Raw genomic sequence first — 12,579 nt, forward strand, 5'->3', positions numbered from 1 at the left:
CATAGTGACAATGGATGCGGTTTAGTCCCAGGCAAACAATACGCGTTTTACTTCGAATCCAAAACCAGCAGAAGCACAGTCCTCCGCCTTGCCCTGCCCTGCCCTACTCTAGGTTTGCCTAATTTAATATCGAACTCGTGTACGTATTGTTGTCGCTCCAATGGCGTGCATTTTAATTGAAAACCGCCAAGTTTCTAATCACATAAATTACATTTAATTATGTTAGGAACTTCTGGCAGAGCAGCAACAAAACGTTGCTCGAGGATCACATTTTCCCTAAATACCGCAGTTATTAAATATATTGCCAGCGACTTTAATTAGAAACATGTGCGGGAATATACAACAACTCGAAAATGAAATGCTATAAATTTCTCTGCACATGAATAATCTTTATTTATATCATTCCAAGAAAAATATGTGCACCAAACAAAACCTTGCATATGGTTTCGGTTGTTCCAAGACGCGGAACTAAAGAAACATCAATTTGCTAATTAGTACCGTGACTCATAAGTTTCAAATATTTACTTTACAAATTAATTAAATATAACATTTATTTCCGTTCAAAGAAAATAATTGTATCATATACTTTAAGTAATTCACATTATGTTGTAAAATGCACTGAAGATAATATTTTCTCATACATTTAATTTATAGAATAAAATTTGAAAGATTCTTAATTTTAACAAACTTTGACTAAATTACAGTCATTCTTTCAAAAGTTAATGCTGAATTGTAATTAATAGATTAAGTTTATAAGAAAATCAAAGCCGAAAATTGATTAATTACTAATTCTAAATTCATGGAACAATTATATAATTAATTTTGTTTTTAAATCATAAATAAATTACAGAAAGCAGCTCATAGCAGGCGACTCGATGACAGGACGAAGATGTATGTAGGCTTCTTGGAAAAGCAAAATATTCAGCTTTCATACGAGTGGTCGATGATGTAACTATCTTAAGAATTTGTCGAGAAAATCACAAAAAACTGTAAAAACTAAATAAAAAACGAGAAAAAAAATGTTCTTCAGCTTATGACAGGCGACTCGATGAAACTACAAAGATATATGTAGGCTCGTTTGAAAGATTCTTACCTCTTAATTTTATCAAACTTTGACTAAATTACACTCATTCTTTCAAAAGTTAATGCTGAATTGTAATTAATAGATTAAGTTTATAAGAAAATCAAAACCGAAAATTGATTAATTACTAATTCTAAATTCGTGAAGCAATTATATAAATAATTTTGTTTTTAAATCATAAATAAATTACAGAAATTGAGGTAGTTTTCCCTTAACGTGTACAAACAAAGTTTTGATCATAGTGTATTTAAACCACATTGATTAATACATACGACCGTTAAAGCAATTCGAACAATCGAGTTTAAATGAATCTTACAAATGTAAATCGTAATTGAAATGACGAAGGTTCGGTCTCGCAGGCTACATAAATTATGGATGGTTTTTGGGTTTGAACGCCGCTCTCAACAATCATTCAGCAATAAGTTCTAAATGAAACGCTTATAATTACACATGAATGCCGTTTGTAGATATATATATTAACATATATGCTAAATCAGTCTTTGGTATTAAGGGATGGACGAAGCGACGACATCAACCAGCATGAAATTTATGTACAGTTTCGCTTATTGTTTCAGTGGATTTCAAAGCAAATGTAAATATTATCTTAAGCTTTTGGGATTAACAACAAAGCATATTTAGATAAACAGTTTAGTTTCTTTGATCCTTAATTGTATTTAATAATTATTAAAGTAACTGGGGGAAAAAAATGATCATTTTTATGGAGATTAAATTGATGAGCGCGATGAGAATCACGTAAAACAATCAAACATTGTTTTTGCATAGGGGTGAGCGAATTTTTTTTTTCTATTCACTCTGTAATCACTTATGTGCCGTTGACATTTACGAAATGGCGACACTCTGTAGGGAGAGGTAATTTGGTTCTTTCCGAACGAACGGATCCGTTCCTGATGTGATTATTCCACCCTTACAACGGACCCCTGGTTTTCTGCCCCGTTCTCGTCCCTTTTCCTATCCACCACTCATTTCCTATAATGCAATATACTCATCTAAATCAGGTCCCATCATCAGCATCGAAAGCACCCAATCACTCGATTGGATTTTTGCACGACAAAAATCCATCGCAGATACCCAAATCAACTGTCAAACATTATATATCAGTTTCGTTGATTACTATCAATCTTCAAAAACACTAGTAATAGCCGACATATTCGGACATATTCTATTTATAAAAAACACAGCATTACGTAAATGTAACAGATTGGAAACGCGTAGTTTATGTCGATGCACTGAATCGCATCACCGCATTCACATCCTCGACGTATTCTATTTTCACCCAGACGCATAAACGTTTTTATTTGCATACTTTTTAGTCTGCGTCTTTATACTTTCTTTATTTCTTTCTTTATTATTATGATTCTGTATTTTATCGGTCGCAAGATTTAAGACAGTTTGCGAGAAGTTTTGCGCTGGAAACTGCGCCGGCAAACAAATCAACGTATTAAGGGAAGAAAGTATGTGTACTTTGCCGCATAAACTTTTCGAATATTTTAGCCTTATAATAGCGAAACACAACAAACTCCCCTTAGAATACATTCCACGCAGCAACCCCATGTATTTTTTTTGTATATGTGTGTGTTGTTACAGTCTCTCTCAGTTTTTTTTTTATATTGCGTAAAACTATTTTCAGGGCAAATTAGCCGCAGTTTCGGTTCATTACTCGTAAAGAACAATTCGGCTATTGCGTTATTGGGGAAAACGGGGAAAGGAGGAACGGATACGTGGAATAAAAAGTGCAACGTGGAATTATTGGAGTGGAAAGAACATTTGTTTCCATAAAGCGCAGCAGCTGTGAACATTCCAAAAACAAAACAAAAAAAAATAGTGCAGTTTCGTCCACACGCAGTACGCGAAATTACGCAATTCAATTAGTACCGATGTTGCATATTGTCTTTCCAAAGTTAAACGGTTCAGATAAAAAGCAAGTGCACTGCGGTTTTAGCAAACAATTTTGTAACCAAAATGAAATTGTTTATTTCCGCATAAAGACTCAAACAACTAACGCATTGTGAAACACAACATTATTATATAAGCTCCGATTTGGAATATATTAAATAGATCCAAAATTATATTAGCACCAAATAATTCCCAGAAATTTCAGTATGTTTAACGAATGTACGTTAATCGGACAACATCATATATGTATGTATTTATTAATTAACTTCGCAAAACGTACGTTTTTATCCTAATCAAGGTACATTCGCTATTTGCTCCAAATCCTCTCAAAATTCATAAAATTTTATAAATACCTCACACAGTGCGGCTTCGGTTTAAAAATTTCAAAATAAAGAAATTGTTAATTTAACAAAATAAAGTAAGTTTGTTTTTTACCTGTATCATTTTTATGTACAAATCAGTTACATTTTTCTGTTTTTGTCTGACTTAAACGGAATTGTAATAGATGATAAAATGTTAATAACAATTGTACGTTCATGCGGACATCTGCACTAGAGTTTGGTCAATGTACAACAGTGGTTTCCAAACTTGAAGTTACTACGCCTCCCTCAAAAGTATGTAATCATTTGGCGCCCCCTTTCATAAAAGAAACGCGCATTACAGCAATATGGATAAGAGCACATGAATGTATCTACACTTGCTGGATTCCCTAAACATTCAGCTTTCATATATATCTTTTGAATTTATTCCATGTATTATAGTTTTCGAGTAAATCAATGAAATGTAAAAATACTACTTTTTCGAGCATTTTTCAACTTTTAACGCGTATTACAGCAATATGGATAAGAGCACAGGAATGTATCTATACTTTAGCAGATATTAGGAAAATTCGCGCCTCCCCTTAGACTAGTTCACGCCTCTCCAGGGAGGCGCGCCTCACAGTTTGGAAAACGCTGCCTTAACTTAATATTAACAAAAACTTTTGTTATTACAGGGGACACCCGGGTTTGAACCGTGGACCTCTCGATCTGCAGTCGAATGCTCTACCACTGAGCTATATCCCCTTTGTTTAAACAATAGAACCTAATTACAGCAATTAATTATATAAACAATTGTCCTGTTTCATAGTTTACTTGATCGTATTTCTATAGCAGTATAAATCACTTAACGATTTTAGTTTTATGTTTCATTTACAAAAGTTTTAAACTTTTCATCCCCTATTGGAAAGTAACATATAAATAATATCAATAACAATCATAAATTCAATTAGTTTTACAACAATAACTCAGATCTAAACTTATTTTAGTAAATATCAATTTTTTGGTAAATGTATTTCTTCAATTTTAATCTCAAGTTTTAAACAAAATTGTTAATTATTAAGCAAGCAGAAACGTAATTATTTTTTACACATTATTTAGTATTTGTTAGTTATTTCAGACTTGAACTAAAGTTAATTATTTTTATTCGTAATTAAGTATTTGTTAATTGCAAAATATTTGTTGTTACAAGGGGACACCCGGGTTTGAACCGGGGACCTCTCGATCTGCAGTCGAATGCTCTACCACTGAGCTATATCCCCAATATTTAAACAATTTTAGGTAATTACACAATTAATTAATTAGCAAAAAGATAACAAATGCTATTGTTTCAAGTGATAACAAAATAATCTCTAGTTGCTTCCATAGCAACTGCACCTAATATTATGTACGTTTCTGTAAAGTACTTGTAATGATGCAAGTTACGTGCTGTAATTGTAAGTAGTGTAGGAATGTTTGTAAATTTAGAATAATCATAATGTTTTTCGTCGAGATGTACGAGTTTATAACAATATATCGCATTACTGCCCCGTCGGAATGTTACATGAAACGAGCACTTTGCAACTAAATAACAGGTCGGAATTTTTTTGAAATAATACTGTGGCAGCTGTAATTGCTCACAATAAAATACGCGTTCGCAGCTTTCGGATTTTTCTGCACAACACACATCGGGGTTGTCGTTATAAATACATATATACGGTGCAACAACACCGAAACGCGTATTGTTCGCGCGAGAGATTTATAGGAAATGTTTGGAGCAAATAATAATGATAATAATAATGTAACAACAACAACAAAAAAAAAAGGAATCTAAAATGGCAAACTTGCTGAAAGTAATATTCATTAATTATCCTTGTTATTGTTGAGCTGCTGCTTTCGTTGAAAGGATTTGGGGGGAGGAAATGATAAAATGGCCGCCCAGGAATAATGGAGTCGTAAAATGAAAAATCCCTGCATCCATCCAGTCAGCCAGCAGTTTGAAATGGAAAATGGGGGGAAAAGGCGGTTAAGCAATTGCAACAATTTCAGTTATTGATCTCGAAGTGAAAGAAAGGAGTCTTTCCTGCGAAACAAAAAGGGCTTTTTCAGATGTATACACGTACATGTACATACAAACACATACGGCGAAAAATGGGAAAGAGGAATAGAGAGAGAGAGAGAGAAAGAAAGAGATATTACTTTGTAATATCCATAAAATACATATTGCCATATATGAAAGTTGGCCTTTCCGTTCCACTCTTTTATCTCGTTTGCTGTGTTTCTGTTAAACTAAATTCGGAAAACTTTGTTTGGCCTCTTCTCTCTCTTCTCCCTCCTGCACCACCACCCGCACCCTTCTTTTTCCGGAGGAGCGTATTTAAATATTCATTTTTCCCCAAACGCATTTACATACATATGGGACAGAATGATATTCCGCATTTACTTTGAATTTTAAATTCCCGATGTAATCATATTCGGAATTAAATCAGTTCATTTCGGAAACTTCGCCCCAAAGTCGATTCAGGGGGAACTAAAACTTTGATAATAAGATTGGAAACTTCTCCATCTCTCATATATAAATATATATATATATATTTCTCTTTCTGCCGTTTCCACGGCCCTCTTACAATTTCCTTCACAGCGAATGCATTTATTGTTCGTCCCACCTTTTGTCTTGACTTTATTCACTTTTTTTTAGGCCGTTGTTGCTAAGGTGATGCAATCATATGAAATTTTACTTAGTGGAATTTATTTATATATATACACACACAGACAGACTTACAAAGTTGGCATATACTTGTAAATCGAGCCGAGTCCGGGCAGTGTGTATTCAAGATGACCGATTTATAGGTACAACTTTAGTAAGTTATTGTGCACGATCCGAGGGTATATTTATTCTTAACCAGTCGAGCAGAAAAACGAGGAATAGCCCACAAGTAATTACTTTATTCCGTTTCGCTCACAAATGAAAAAAATAAAGAAGGTAAAACATCAAATCCTGCCTCGATTCGCAAATATCAATTGCATTTGTTTGAAGCGAATCAGACGAGATGATCGAAGCAAACAGAAAACAAAAAAAAAAAAGAAATAAATAAACGAATAAAGCAGAGCATTAACGTAATTAAAGGAGGCCCTGTCCGTGTAATTTAAATAATCCTCGTCGCCACAAAATATATTTATACACAGCACATTAATTTATTTAAATTTATACTTAAATAAATGTGAAATTACACGGCGACGGTATTAATTAAGCTCTGCTCTGTATCTGCTTTATTTTTATTTATTCTTCTTTTTGTTTTCTTTTCATTCTGTTCCTCTAGCTTACTCGTTTTTTATTTCACCTCCAACCCCGGACACTAAATCTTAATAAACACCGGGTGTACGCACGAAAAGCGAAAGAGATAGTCGGAAATAAACGAGAGGAAGAGGGATGCGACGAGAGAGAGAAAAAATTATATCCTAATATAAAAGGTAACCTCGCGACAGCCGGTATAAATCTTTGTCTGGATATGAAAAAGAAATGCGAGAGAAATGAGCTTAAAATGAAAATAAAACGAATTCAGATAGAGCGAATATAAATTATCCGCGAATTCGGATAGAGGGAGGGTTTTCAATGTTATATAAAGTCATATTTCCTCTCTGCAGAGAAATGCAAAATAATAATTCATAGCACAATTTAAAGCACAAAATTTGAGAAAAAATAAATTATTATTAACTTGAAGATGAAATAAATAATAAGGGAAAAAAAAAAGTTTATATAAACCATCGACCGGTAAATCCGAATTTCGAGCATAAATTAAGCCACCCCTGCGCAAAGTCAGATTAATGACGGGGGCCAAAACAAAATGTAAATAAGCTAAGTGGGAAAGACGGCTTTCGACTTTGGGGGATGAGAACGAGCAGGAGAAATCGAAAGGGAAAGAGAAAAAGAGAGACGGAGAGAGAGAGTTCGCATTTGCAGGAAGAAGTATAAATAATAATGGCCAATGGAAATAGATTGAATTATGTTTTTCCCCTTTGCCCTAATCCCTTTAATCCAAATCCTGCTGCGGCAGCAGGAAGAGAAGAAGAATGGGGCTGGATTTTTTTTTCTAATAAATTCAATTATAATAAGAGAAAAGATACTTTCGATATTAATTAACAAATAAATATGAAGACGAGCGGCAATAAATATTCGATATTTATAGTTTAATGCTAACGCTGAAATTTGCATTTGCAAATTAAATAAAATTATCAAATAATAAGACGAGACGCGAAAATTCTAAAGAAAAACAATATAATGGGAAAGTCAAATGCAAAGTTTTTAGTGTGGAACTCACTGTAAGTTTTTAATGAACAACTTTGAAAAGTAAACGGAAATTTCTTCCGGAAAGTTAAGTTAAACCTTAAACGTTGCGATGCTTTCTACAACTTTTTTTTATACAATAAAAGAGGATATTGTACATTTTAATTCATTCGCGAAAGTATACAGTAACATTGCTTATATAAGTATTAAATATCTTTTGTAAATTTAAATATTTGTAAACTATTGTATATAATTCAAAAAAAGTTATAAATACTTGATTTCAATTCATCGTATAGGAAATCCCGTCTATCGAAATCCCGACAGTTTCTTTTATTATTATAAATTTCTACAATAACATTTTTATGGTAGTCGGGATTTCGACATAGTCGGGATTTAAAGCGTCGTTACTTTAATACAGTCGGGATTTCGATACAGTCGAGATTTCGAACGTCGAATCTGTGTATTATGAAGATGGATTGTAATTTAATACATGGATGGAGTTATATTAACTTCTTACTCGAATCAATATTTGGTCGCGAACAATATTTCAATATTTGAGGATCATTTGAATACAAGAGTCCCCTCTGGAACGTAAGGGCTTCGGTTTCAGGTCGGTGCAGGAAGGGATGCCCCCCAAAAAAAAATGTAACAACTTAAAGGAAGAAGGTTATGCATTATCAGCATGCAAAGAGCGCGAGGGTTGCGGGACCGTAAAACCATTTTATCTCCCATAAGAATAGGTTAACAGATATTTACCATAACCCTAAATCATTTCCAGTTTTTTTTTATAGTATAGTTATCTTTCGTTTATAGTTTACATGATAAATATTTATTAGTCGGAACAAGCGACAATAACAATACGTTCTTGTTTTTTTTTATCGTTGAAACTGCTTGCAATTGTATCCATTATATAATTATAATATGAAGAATGTAGTAGAAAATAATATTTCTCAATATATGAATTAATTGTTTCGCAATTAGAGACGGAAATTAATATAGTATAGTTATCTTTCGTTTATAGTTTACATGCTAAATATTTATTAGTCGGAACAAGCGACAATAACAATACCTTCTTGTTTTTTATCGTTGAAACTGCTTGCAATTTTATCCATTATATAATTATGATATGAAGAATGTAGGAAAATAATATATTTCTCAATATATGAATTAATTGTTTCGCAATTAGAGACGGAAATTAATATAGTATAGTTATCTTTCGTTTATAGTTTACATGATAAATATTTATTAGTCGCAACAAGCGACAATAACAATACGTTCTTGTTTTTTTTATCGTTGAAACTGCTCGCAATTTTATCCATTATATAATTATGATATGAAGAAAATAATATTTCTCAATATATGAATTAATTGTTTCACAATTAGAGACGGAAATTAATTGAAGTGGATTAAACGTAAAGTGCGTTTATAAATTAATACATTTGCGGTTAACCCCATTTCCAACCAACCCCCGCCGCCTCCCCCTCTCGCATACACGACTGGAGCTATTCCAAAACCAATCCACGGATGGATACACGACTAATGGATTAATTCCAAACATATTAATACCGGGGCAAGATGAGCTCTCGCGCGAAATTTTGCATCAATCAATCCCATTTAATTGAATTTCCCAAAACCACCCCCCCCCCTCTTTGTACAAATACATTCATTTCAATATTATTAGGGAACCACCAAAGCAAAGGACAATTTCCTTCCCCTTACAATGTTAATAGGAAATTTAATCGCGCAAAGGCGGCCTTCTAAATACACGTAACACCCTCAGGGATTCTCTCTGTGTGTGTATGTGTTTCTGTACATATATGCATTATGTATATTAATTATGGTTTACGTAATTATTTTCTTCTCTCGAGATTATAACATTCGAACATAACGAACGTGTTTCATTTAAATAAATCGTCGAGTTTCACATTCTTCGAACGAAATTACTCGCATTCCAAACGTTTATCTAAGATATTTTCCGTTTCGAATTCTCATTCAAAATTGTATCGTGTCATTTATCAAACACTGGCAAAAAACAAAAACAAACGAATACTTGCGTGACATTCCCGTACAGTCAATTAAGGTTACATAAATTGCAAATGTATTCAATTACAGCGAAACATTTAACAAATTGAAAATAAACAAATCAATATTAATTATCGATTTTATTACATTACATTCAATCAATAATTTATGAATCACTAATTAGATGTTTCTTTTTATCAAATATCAATCAATGAAAGTTTGTACAACAACTGATCTTTCCAGGAAGTGAGAAAATAGTTGAAATGTTTATAAAATTGCTGAGAATTGCATAGATAAATATTTCTGAAAATCAATGAATTGCATAAGATCTCTTCCGTTTAGCCTCGTGCGCGTTTTCGATAAGCACTTCGCAGCCGTAATATGCATGAAATTTTATTGATTCGCAAGGTCTTTCTGGCGTCGGCAATGGAGTTATTAATAATGATGATAGCATCTCTCTGCATCCAGTCAGATCATGCATCTACCAGTTTCGAGAACAACAGTAAATAAAAACAAATAGAAAAGAATATAAATATTATTAAAACAATGCATCGATAAATTCGATCCGCATTTTCTAATAATATTCACAACAAATTGCAGCAATAAATTTCGAAATTCCAATTGTATTCAATCTCTCTGTTATACATTTCTTTTACGAGTGCGTTTGATAATTCCCACGGTAACCTTCGCACCGGTTTCGCCGCAGAACAAACAAACAATGCTTTCGATTTAATTAGAATTATGATATAATTTCGTTTCACCGCAAAAATCCATTGGGAAATCGGGCTTGCGCTTCCACACACTCGATCCCCGACGGAGCACAAAAATCGGTTGTATCATCATCAATTTGTTTCTTCCTCTTCGCCAGAACTAGTTTTCTATTTTTAAAAAGGATCGTTTTATCCTCTTCTCTCTATTTTTAGATCCTCTTTGGATCCGTTTTTTTTTTTCTTAAATATATATTTTGAGGTCAAGGTTCCTTTCGTTTCTCGTTTTACCCACTTGGGATTGTTTCACTTTTAGTCCACTTTATTAATACATCAAAAACACGACCTCATCTAAAGTTATATATTTCACATCACTTTTACTTTCTTATTTATTTATTTATTTATTTATTTTCTCATCGTTATTTCTATCCAATCTGGCCGTCGCTGCACGGCCGGCTGTTAAATTAAAATAATGGAGATACAAATGGTAATTAAAATGTATTGAGCTGTGCGCGGATAGAAGATTTATGTCCGAGAATATTGTGAGCACGAAGCTCTTGAACTCTTGACCACGACACGGCGATTCCGTGCGATTCAATTTATTATTATAGAAGAAAAGAAATTAAAATACGACACAAAAAAAATATGAAGAAGAAGGAATGTACGAAAACGATGAGAGATAATTGCAACAGCAACTCTATAATCTCTCGGTTAAGTTGACGACTGAATCCCTTGTTAAATTCGGCTTAGTTTAATAAATCTTTCCCTCCTTCTTTTTCATTTTATTTTGGAAGCTTATAAGAGTTATTAATTGTTGCGTTATTTACTTCTTCTATATTTGTTGTTGTTGTAATTATTGTTGAAAAGATTGTGATGCTCTTCACTATATTTATTATAATTCAATAAGATTATATACAACATTATAATAGTTTGTAAATTATATTGCCCCGGGTTTGCTGCATGCGTTCAAGTCTATTTGCGAATACACACGGAGATTGCAGATGCATAGTTTGCAATAAATTACGTTTAGCCGTGTTGGATATGTGGAAACACTATCGATTCATGCACTAATAGGATCACTTGACAGTTATCGGTTCCTATTAGTTACCATTTACTATCTATAACTTCAATTATCACCTCGAGCTGTACCATCAACTGGTAACAATACGAAAATTACTAAAAAATATAAACGAAACTAATACTAAAAATATTATAAATAACAGATGGTTAAATTATAAGTATAAAAACAAAATCTTTAAAGAATCAGACATATGTTTATTAAATCGGTGTCAGCATATTGCAATGAACAGTTATACTTGTTCTATTTAATTCATAATAAACATCCATGACTAAATATATTTTAACAGCTTATTAAAAAGTAATTATATAAAATATGAAGACGTTTATTTTACAGTTTGTGCACGTGCACATAAGTTATATATTACAAAAGAAAAATTAATTACGAAATGAATTGCTTTGCATTTGCATTGATTTACAACGTGAATTCGCCGGAGAACAAAGGGATCGTAATTGCGAGTTTCACCCGGAAATTATGCGCTGCATCGTGTATAAAAAGGAACGTTGTGGAAAAAAATAAAAATATAAATAAATCACATAAAATATAAATTTGCTATTCAAAAGTTAAGGATATTAATAAGGGTGAAATTTAATCTATAATCGTGAAACTACTGTTCGAGTGTGTGTAATTATAGATGACTGGAGGATGATTGATCGAGCGGTACGAAATGATTAATTAACGTTTCAGTGGGATAAAGAAATCCTTTTGAACCTTTGACCTGGAAAGTGTTTAAGTCAACATAAATACACAAATCTATTTGTATATTTGCATTTTATTACTAGATTTATTAACTTTAACAATTAACTTCACTTGATTATCAACTGAGAAAACAAGGAAAGTAATTATGTAATTTTTGTAATAAAAGAAGAAAAAAAAACAGTCTAAATGGCTGAGATTTATTACTTTACTGGAAATTACATCAAAGACTTTCAGTTTCAGCTTTACTGCTACTTTATGTTTAGGGTATGAGCATTCGTGTTTCGTTTTACATTGAATAAATAAGAACATAGTAATTTCAGATAAAATTGTATAATTTGTGCAAGGATGAAATTGTCACGATAAGGATATCAAAGAAACCACTTTTCTAGGCAATTCGATGCGAATTTTCTTCAAGATTTGAATTCTTTGCGTGCAAAGCGAAAGCTATTTGTATATTTCTTTTTTTTTGCAATTTATTACTAGATTTATTAACTTCA

General features: G+C 32.5%; 2 non-coding genes across 2 annotated transcripts; both read right to left on the minus strand.

The window, feature by feature from the left end:
- Positions 1 to 3,987: 3,987 nt before the first annotated feature.
- Positions 3,988 to 4,059, minus strand: Trnac-gca. Its single transcript has one exon. It is a non-coding gene; the product is annotated as a tRNA-Cys (tRNA).
- A 443-nt stretch (positions 4,060 to 4,502) lies between these two features.
- Trnac-gca lies at positions 4,503 to 4,574 on the minus strand. Its single transcript has one exon. It is a non-coding gene; the product is annotated as a tRNA-Cys (tRNA).
- Positions 4,575 to 12,579: the final 8,005 nt, after the last annotated feature.

This window comes from Nicrophorus vespilloides, unplaced genomic scaffold, assembly GCF_001412225.1.
Source record: "Nicrophorus vespilloides isolate i.1.1-1 unplaced genomic scaffold, Nicve_v1.0, whole genome shotgun sequence".
NCBI classification, from domain to species: Eukaryota; Metazoa; Arthropoda; class Insecta; order Coleoptera; family Silphidae; genus Nicrophorus; species Nicrophorus vespilloides.